Source organism: Nomascus leucogenys, chromosome 10 (assembly GCF_006542625.1).
Source record: "Nomascus leucogenys isolate Asia chromosome 10, Asia_NLE_v1, whole genome shotgun sequence".
In the NCBI taxonomy this organism is placed as follows: domain Eukaryota; kingdom Metazoa; phylum Chordata; class Mammalia; order Primates; family Hylobatidae; genus Nomascus; species Nomascus leucogenys.
In genome coordinates this window covers 54,620,504-54,628,764 of record NC_044390.1, presented here as the reverse complement: position 1 = coordinate 54,628,764, position 8,261 = coordinate 54,620,504, and positions in this window count along the sequence as shown.

Genomic DNA, 8,261 nt, shown 5'->3' with positions numbered 1-8,261 from the left:
GGAAGTGAGAGCGGGAGGCAGGCGGGAAGAAGCCGCGCGATGCCTGGCGCGCGGGAGGGGCTAGCGAGGCGCACGCGCAGAAGTTTACTGACACTTGCGCAGTGGGTCTCAGTCGCGCGGCGCCGCGGGAAGGCTGGAACGGCGCAGGTGGCTGGTAGTCGAGACCGGGGGGAGGGGGGCGAGCCCCTTGGTCGGCGTCGCAGCCCGACGGGCTGGCTGGTTGCTACCTCCGGGCGGCAAGGGGCCTGGGGACGTCGTGCCTGGGCCAGGGTCTCTGTTTCCTTTCGCGGGCACAGTGAGGAGACTACGAGGTGAGGTGCGTCCGGGCGGATCCCGGGCTGCGGCGACTGTCACATTCTCCCCGGCCGTACCGGAGGTGGAGCAGAACTGGGGGCGACGAGCTTGACAGGGATTGCAGCTGGACGTATCTAGGTTCAAAACATCCTCCTGCTCGCTTTCTTCCGCTCCACTCTTTGGTCAGGAAGACTTTGGGACGGGGTACCCCCCAACCCATACCCTCAAATTGCTGGCCTAGAGGGCACAGCACCTTTCTAAAAGATGCAGTTGGGTTGCCTCTAAAATAATAAAGCTAACCCTTGCTAATTGTGGGGAAAAGATAGCCAGAAGCAGCAAATTTCTGCTGTGGACGTCCAATATAAACTGATCCTCTTGAGATGGTTAATGCTTAGTTGGCTATACCTGCCCCCCCCCCGCCCCCGCTTTTTTTTCCTTTATCCGTTTTTTTTTTTCTTTTTCTTTTTTCTTGAGACAAGGTCTTGCTCTGTGGCCCACGCTGGAGTGCAGTGTCATGATCATAGCTCACTAGCCCTGAACTCCTGTGCTCAAGTAATCCTCCCGCCTCGGCCTCCCAAAGTTCTAGGATTATAGGCATGAGCTATTTTACCCAGCCTGTTTTTTTCTGTGCAAATAAATGCACATGTATTTTAGATTAGTTTCATTTTTTATTGTTACAGCATTTTTCCACCAGACGCTTATGGATTGACAACTCTACATCAAGTGTTGCTGTAGGCTAGGAATCAACAAACTTTTTGTATAAAAGGGACAGAAAGCAAATATTTTAGACTCTGCAGGTCAGAAGGCAAGATCAAGGATTTTTTTTTTTCTATATGTCCTCTAGTTCATATTTTCTCATGAAGATCGAGGATCTTATTTGTTTGGGTTTTTTTTTTTTTTTTTTTTTTTGAGACACAGTCTTGCTCTCTCTCCCAAGCTGGAGTGCAGTGGTGTGATCTCAGCTCACTGCAACCTCTGCCTCCCGTGCTCAAGCAATTCTTCTGCCTCAGCCTCCAGGGGAGCTGGGACTACAGGTGCGCACCACCACGCCCGGCTAATTTTTGCATTTTTAGTAGAGATGGGGTTTCACCAGGTTGGCCAGGCTGCTCTTGAACTCCTGACCTCACATGATCTGCCTGCCTTGGCCTCCCAAAGTGCTGGGATTACAGGTGTGAGCAACCCTACCCAGCCTTATTTAGGTATTTCTATAACCAGAAAGAAAAGTTCATAAAATTTTTGTTGGTGAAAATCAAAATATGATAACTGAGTAGTTTCTTAAATAACAAGTTGCTACAGTTTGAATGTTTGTTCCTAATCCCCAGTGAAACGGCATTAAGAGGTGGGGCCTTTAAGAGGTGATTGGGTTATGAGGTCCTGCCATTCATGTGTTAATGGATAAATAGGTTATCCTGGGAGTGGGCTTTCAGTGAGCCAAGATCGCACCACTGCACTCCAGCCTGGGCAACAGAGCAGGACTCCGTTCCAAAAAAAAAAAAAGGAAAAGAGACCTGAGCTTGCACACAGCCTGCTAGCCATGTGATGCCCTGTGCTACCTCAAGACTCTGCAGAGTCCTCACCAGCAAGAAGGCCCTCGACTTTGGATATAGCAGCCTCCAGAACTGTAAGAAATAAATTTCTGTTCTTTAAAAATTGCCCAGTCTCAGGTGTTGTTTTATAGCGATGCAAAATGGACTAAGACCCAAGTCTATTCATAAGAGTGGAATTCTTTTGGGGGATAACATTTCACTTAATTGGGGCTCCCAGTTGTATTTCCTGTCGTCTGTTGATGGCACATGTTCACCTTTGAAAAACCTTCCTCGCTCACAAAAACAGGCGGCCAGTTGGATGTGGCTTATAGATACAGTCATGCACAACTCAGATCTCAGCTCTGCTCTCAGGGGACTCAGTCTATGGCGGGAAATAGTCCCAAAGTCAGTAAACAAATATATCATCTCAAAGGTGTTATTAAGGAGAAGAGGATGCTGAGACTATGATACAAGGGAGGGTGGGGCCCAGGCTGATGGGGTTGTCAGGAAAGGCTCTCGAGGTGAGGTCTGCACTATGATCTGAACAAGGGGCCAGCTCTAAACACCCTAAATAGGCAGATAGAACAGTGTGGGATCATACTGTTTAATTTTTTTTTTTTTTTTTTTTTTTTGAGACGGAGTCTCGCTCTGTCGCCCAGGCTGGAGTGCAGTGGTGCAATCTCGGCTCACTGCAAGCTCCGCCTCCCGGGTTCACGCCATTCTCCTGCCTCAGCCTCTCCGAGTAGCTGGGACTACACACGCCCGCCACCACGCCCGGCTAATTTTTTGTATTTTTAGTAGAGACGGGGTTTCACCGTGGTCTCGATCTCCTGACCTCGTGATCCGCCCGCCTCGGCCTCCCAAAGTGCTGGGATTACAAGCGTGAGCCACCGCGCCCGGCCTATTTTAAATTTTTTTATTATTTATTATTATTATTTTTTGAGATGGAGTTTCGCTCTTGTTGCCCAGGCCGGAGTGCAAAGGCACGATCTCGGCTCACCGCAACCTCCACCTCCCGGGTTCAAGCAATTCTCCTGCCTCAGCCTCTCGACTAGCTGGGATTACAGGCATGTGCCACCACACCCAGCTAATTTTTTAGTTTTAGTAGAGACGGGATTTCTCCCTGTTCGTCAGGCTGGCCTCAAACTCCCAACCTCAGGTGGATCCACCCGCCTCAGCCTCCCAAAGTGCTGGGATTATAGGCGTGAGCCACCACGCCCGGCCCTAAATTTTTTTTTTTTTTTTTTGAGACAGCGTCCTGTCTGTTGCCCAGCCTAGAGTGCTGTGGTTCAATCTCCGCTCACTGCACCTTCCGCCTGCCAGGTTCAAGTGATTCTCCTGCCTCAGCCTTCCAAGTAGATGGGATGACAGGCGCCTGCCATCATACCCAGTTAATCTTTGTATTTTTAGTAAAAACGGGGTTTCACCATGTTGGCTAGGCTGGTCTGGAACTCCTGACCTCAACTGATTTGCCTGCCCTGGCTTCCTAAAGTGCAGGGATTACAGGCGTGAGCCACTGTGCCCGGCCCATACTGTTTAAAGAACAGTCAGTAATCCAGAGTGTGGGCACTTTTCATGCCAGGTAAAATCTACATTTTTTTTTTTTTTTTTTTTTTTTTGAGACAGAGTCTTGCTCTGTCACCCAGCTGGCGTGCAGTGGTGTGATCTCTGCTCACTGCAACTTCTGCCTCCTGGGTTCAAGCAATTCTTCTGCCTCAGCCTCCCGAGTAGCTGGGACTACAGGTGCACACCACCACACCCAGCTAATTTTTATATTTTTAGTAGAGACAGGGTTTCACCATGTTGGCCAGGCTGGTCTCAAACTCCTGACCTCAGGTGATCCATCTGCCTCGGCCTCCCAAAGTGCTGGGATTACAGGTGTGAGCCACCGTGCCCGGCTACATCAAGGAGTTTTAACTGGGGATCTCCAATGGAGAGATTTCAGAGAACCATGAACTAACAAGATTGAGAGCAAAATAAATGCCTTTTCAAGGGTTGAAGATACACAGCATTTACAGGATTCTTAACAGGCTCCTCAATCAGAACAGGTTAATGAATCTGTATTGTCATTTTTTTTTTTTTTTAGACAGAGTCTCACTCTGTTGCCCAGGCTGGAGGGCAGTAGCATGATCTCGGCTCACTGCAACCTCCGCCTCCCAAGTTCAAGGGATTCTCCTGCCTCAGCCTCCTGAGTAGCTGGGATTACAGGCATGTGCGTGACACCTAGCTAATTTTTGTATTTTTAGTAGAGACAGGAGTTCACCATGCTGGCCAGGCTGGTCTTGAACTCCTGACCTCGTGATCCACCCGCCTCGGCCTCCCAAAGTGTTGGCATGACAGATGTGAGCTGCTGCGCCCTGGCGGTGTTGTGATTTTTGAGGCTGCATAGGATGCCATGGTGTGGACTCACCACAACTTATTGAAGTGAGACTCTGTAGTCTCCTGGCTTGGTTCCATTTTTAGGCCACTGTTAAGTGTCTTAGTGTATATAGGATTGGGCATGGAGGTTCACACCTGTAATCCCAGCACTTTCGGAGGCCAAGGCGGGCAGATCACTTGAGGCCAGGAGTTCGAGACCAGCCTGGCCAACATGGAGAAACCCTGTTTCTACTAAAAAATAATTAGCCGGGCATGGTGGCACGTGCCTGTAATCCCAGCTACTCGGGAGGCTGAGGCAGGAGACTCGCTTGAGTCTGGAGGTGGAGGTTGTAGTGAGCCGAGATTGCACCACTGTACTCTAGCCTGGGCAACAGAGTGACTCTGTCTCAAAAAAAAAAAGTGTCTTAGTAGATATAAACCTTGTGTTGAGTCAAAGGGTGTGCAAATTCAATACTGATATTGCTCAGCTACCTTCTAGAAAGGTAGTACACCGACAGTCACTACTTTCATACATTTGTTTCAGATAGTTTAAAATGCTGCTGGGCGTGGTGGCTCATGCCTGTAATCCCAGCACTTTGGGAGGCTGAGGCAGGTGGATCACTCAAGTCAGGATTTTGAGACCAGCCTGGCCAACATGGTGAAACCCCGTCTCTACTAAAAATACAAAAATTAGCTGGGCGTGGGGGCAGGTGCCTTTAATTCCAGCTAATCAGGAGGCTGAGGCAGGATAATCACTTGAACCTGGGAGGGGGAGGTTGCAGCAAACCGAGATTGCACCACTGCCCTCTAGCCTGGGCGACAAAGCGAGACTCTGTCTCAAAACAAAAACAGAAACAAAAAAGCCATGTTATCTGAGACTGAAAATATAAGCCTCAGAGGGGCCTCTACCAAGCTCATTTCAAAGGGTCAAATCAGAATCCACTGGTCAGAAGAAAGCAGTAGAAAGCTAGTAGACTGGCTGCTGCAGATACTCTCCAGCAAGTAAAGTGGACACCCCGAGTGAGATGAGCCTTGTGAAGGGACTCACCTAAGAAGCAACGTGGAGGGCCAGGTGCACTGAGGAGGTTCTGTGGCCCACGTCTGCTAGTTGTGATTTCTTGACTCTGGACCCCTTAATCGGAATGGTCTCATTGTGGTCAGGGTCAGATGGTAACTAAAGTTTTGTGGGGTTTTATTGAAGACAGGGTCTCGCTCTGTCACCCAGGCTGGAGTGTGGCAGCGTGATCTCGGCTCACTGCAACCTCTGCCTCCCACGTTCAAGCGATTCTCCGGCCTCAGCCTCCTAAGTAGCTGGGATTACAGGAGTGCGCCATCATGCCTGGCTAGTTTTTGTATTTTTAGTCGAGATGGGCTTTCGCTATGTTGGCCAGGCTGATTTCGCACTCCTGACCTCAGGTGATCCACCCACCTTGGCCTCCCAAAATGTTAGGATTACAGGCGTAAGCCCTGCCGCCTCCCCCCAGTCCCCCATCCCCTGGGTCTTAGCATTTCTAAGTAGCTCCCATGTGCTACTTAGTTACATACCTGTCATTTAGGCTGAGTGCTTTGAAGGTAGGAGGCTTACATATCTGTTTCCTGCTGCTTGACACAGTCAGTGCTTAGTAAATCACTAAACAAAAAGATTATGAATGAAAAGGACATGGGCAATAGTTTCAGCAGAAACTCAAACCCTTTCTGTTTGAAAGAAATCCTTTGCTGGGGATGGTTTAAGTAATGGGGAAAAATGGGTTCTGGAGCCCGATTTAAGCAGCTATGTAATCCCAGATGAGTGACTTGTCCCTGTTGGGCCTCATTTTCACCTGAAAAACAAGGCTAATAAAGCTCACCACTGAGCTGGGCATGTAGCAGGTACACAGTCTCAGCTGTCAATACTCAAAAATGGCTTCAGGCCGGGTGCGGTGACTCACACCTGTAATCCCAGCACTTTGGGAGGCCAAGGCAGGTGGATCACTTGAGCCCAGGAGTTTCAGACCAGCCCGGGCAACATAGAGCCCCATCTCTAAAGATATTTTTCAAATTAGCTGGGTGTGGTAGTGTGCACCCGTCTCAGCTACTTGGGAGGCTGAGGCAGGGGACTGGAGTTTAGGGGTTTGATGCTGCAGTAAGCTATGGTTCTGCCACTGCAGTCCAGCTTGGGCAATAAAGTGAGATCCTATCTCTTAAACCAAAAACATAACAGGCCAGATTGCTTGAGCCCAAAAGTTTGAGACTAGCCTGGGCAACAAGGTGAAACTCCATCTTTACAAAAAATACAAAAATTAGCCAGGTTTGGTGGCACGTGCCTGTATCCCAGCTACTTGGGACGCTGAGGCGGAAGGATCCCTTGAGTCTGGGAGGCTGTCGCTGCTGAGAGCTGGGATTGCACCACTGCACTCCAGCCTGGGTGACAGAATGAGATCCTGTGTCAAAAAACATGAAACATTTCAAAAAAAAAAAAGTTTCATAAGCACAGCTGCCACAATGTTCCTGGACTTCCCGTGTTATTCTGTTCAATAAAGTCACATCATTAATTTAGCTGTGATCCTATTTTCATTGTATCATCTAATCAATTCACAAATCGCACGTCCTTATTTTTGGCTCAGAAGAAAAACAAAGGTTGCAGTAAATCCAGACGTTGACGACCAAGTTGGCTTGCTCTTTCTCTTCCTTCCACATTTTGTTGCTGGGCACACTGAAGACAGGGTCACTCAAAAAGAGACCCTCGCTGACAAATTGGGACCAATTTTGATTCCCTGGAAACCATCATTTATTTTTGGTAAATGCCAGTGAGGAATATACACGTCATTCCTGCAGAAAAGTCTATAGCATTTAAGTCTTGAAAACAGGTGACAATTGAAAAAAAATTGTAAGATTTTCAGGTCTTTTAATAATTTAATGTTCTGTGTCCTTCAGGCTGTGAGACCTTAAGGTATTGGGGTCTGGTAATGTCCCAGCTATAGCATAGGGCCTGTTGGGTGACGTAGGACAAATACACAGCAAAATTCAGAAACTGCAAGTGCTTCGTCACTTGAACGGATCTGGCTTGTCCCCTTTGTGATAGGGGCTTGACTGTTCCTAGAATGAATGACTTAAAATAAGGTGGTTAAAAATTCTGCAGTGAGGGCCGGGCGCGGTGGCTCAAGCCTTTAATCCCAGCACTTTGGGAGGCCTAGGCGGGCGGATCACGAGGTCAGGAGATCGAGACCATCCTGGCTAACACGGTGAAACCCCGCCTCTACTAAAAATACAAAAAATTAGCCGGGCGTGGTGGCGGGCGGCTGTAGTCCCAGCTACTCGGGAGGCTGAGGCAGGAGAATGGCGTGAACCCGGGAGGCGGAGCTTGCAGTGAGCCAAGATCACGCCACTGCACTCCAGCCTGGGAGACAGAGCGAGACTCCATCTCAAAAAAAAAAAAAAAAAAAAAAAAATTCTGCAGTGAGTCTCGCCATGGTGAACAAACATGATTCAGAAATGCCTCCTTCTATAAAATGAAGGAGCTGGGTTGGAGTCAGTGTCACCAGCCAGACCATACTCTGGATGGGTAAAGGAAATTCTCTACCACAGAGCCCAGCAGTGAGGAGACTGAGAGGAAGGCAGGCCTGCAGATGAAAGCATGGGAGTGGGGCATGTGGGGCGGGCACTGTCCAGCTGGGAAAAACCAGCCTTCAAGAGGCCATTGTCAATCAGGCTGGGCCTGGTGGCTCATGCCTGTCATCCTAGCACTTTGGGAGGCCAAGGCGGGTGTTGAGGCCAGGAGTTCGAGACCAGCCTGGCCAACATGGTGAAACTCTGTCTCTACTAAAAACACAAAAAATTAGCCAGGTGTGGTGGTGCATGCCTGTAATGCCAGCTACTAGGGAGGCTGAGGCACGAGAATCACTTGAACCTGGGGGGGGGTGGAGGTTGTAGTGAGCTGAGATTGCGCCACTGCACTCCAGCCTGGGCAACAAAGCAAGACTCTGTCTCGGCGGGGGGCGGGGGATGTGGACCTCCAAGTCTCAGAAATGTGTGTTTGTCTTTTGATCTGCTGATTTGGTGTAACGTGATTGCCTCATTCATTCCAGTGTACGTACTTGCTGTAAA